This window comes from Cimex lectularius, unplaced genomic scaffold (genome assembly GCF_000648675.2).
Source record: "Cimex lectularius strain Harlan isolate CLEC.00 unplaced genomic scaffold, Clec_2.1 scaffold417, whole genome shotgun sequence".
Classification (NCBI taxonomy): Eukaryota; Metazoa; Arthropoda; class Insecta; order Hemiptera; family Cimicidae; genus Cimex; species Cimex lectularius.
The window spans coordinates 16,211-17,831 of NW_019392951.1; positions in this window are offsets into that span (position 1 = coordinate 16,211).

The following is a 1,621-nucleotide window of genomic DNA, read 5'->3' on the forward strand; positions in this document are numbered from 1 at the left end:
TGACGTAATTCAAAGATTTGACTTTATTTGTTCGTCGAACGTTTTCAGGTCGTAGACTGTCAGTATAAATAGTTGAACAATAGATAGTTCTGTGATGTGTAGCTCTAAGTTAGTCGATTGCGTACATTTCCAAAATTCTATGTTTTCACCAGTGGCCATCAGACTTGTTACCTTTTCCAACTAAAGTCCAAAAAAGCAAAAATTGACATGAGGGGTATTCACGATGTTTGTAAGATGTTAACTCGTGTTAACTCGAATAGAGAAATGTCCCTTCTTTTCTTAGCCTGTTAAACGTTAATTTTGCTGCAATGCTGCGCGTGGCGACTGGTAGAACCAAAAATAAAGCTGTATGGTCCTTGAAGGCTTGTTGTTGTTTGTTATGGTTTTCATTTGTGTTAAATTGTAAGATGCCAGAGGTTAATAAAAAAGGAAAATTAATCAACTCTTTCATTCAAAATGCTATCTATGCACTCGAAAACTACTAAGAAATGACACGCTTTAATTCATGCCGACATACCTTACTTGTATCCTAACGTCTAACAGCCTACAACTTTATAGGATAGGGGATGCATCAATTTTGAATGAGAATATAAGGGCACGTCATAAATCAACAAAAGAAATATATTGGTCTGATTTAATTAATGCTTATTTAAGAATAAAAGTACATATAAACAAAAAACAGCTGTTAAATTCATGGCTGCCATGTTGGCTACCTACGCCTTAAAGTCTGGCAATATGACTACACCACTATTCGATTTTAACATTCGCTCTATCCTGTTAGATCGAGCAATGTAAACTAGCCGATTCTAACAAGTGTAAGTCATCATTTTTCTCGGTCTAACAGGACCTAACAGGGTAAACATAAAGATCGTGAATACCCCTTACATCTCTACTATACGTGCTATTGTGTTCTTACAGTTTTTTTTCTGTTTAAAAAAAATCAATCCAGCAAAAAGAAAACACGTCGCGAAAAGATGCGATTTTTTATGTAAAGTTTAGGGAGGTTAATATGTTATTATATAAAAAAAAATCACGGAACCACAGGAACAACTCAACTGCAGGAAAAATGTCAGAAAAACGGTCAATGTTTCGCTTCTTTAGGGGGTTGGAAAGTGATTCTTTATTAGTCTTTTTCACCGCAATGAGACCTTAACTTTCACTTCGCACCGCGGGAAATTGTAAATACATAAATTTATGAGAAAAAGTGCTTGATTGGCCAATCGAAGGGCTAGTCGAGATAGGGCTAGTCCCATGTCAGAAACAGGCCCACGGAAGGAAATTAAGCTTCGATTCCCAATAATCACATTAATAATCACACTTACCCTATGCAACGCTACCTGACGCAAATCCAAACTCCGATTTTCCATAAGGTTGCATTACCCTCGTGCACATCTGCCCGATGCCGCGCAACGCTACCCTACTCTACGCTCTGCGATCCCCACTGTCCAGATTTTCGTCGGGTAGCATCGAGTACAGTCGAAGACAAAAGAAGCGAACACTCATATTTTTATTTCAAACTATATGCATTATTGTCGTTATATTAAACTGATTTTAATACAAACCAAATTAACCGAGATCAAAAATTCATTAGTTTTTATTTTAAAAAAAATTAATTTTAATG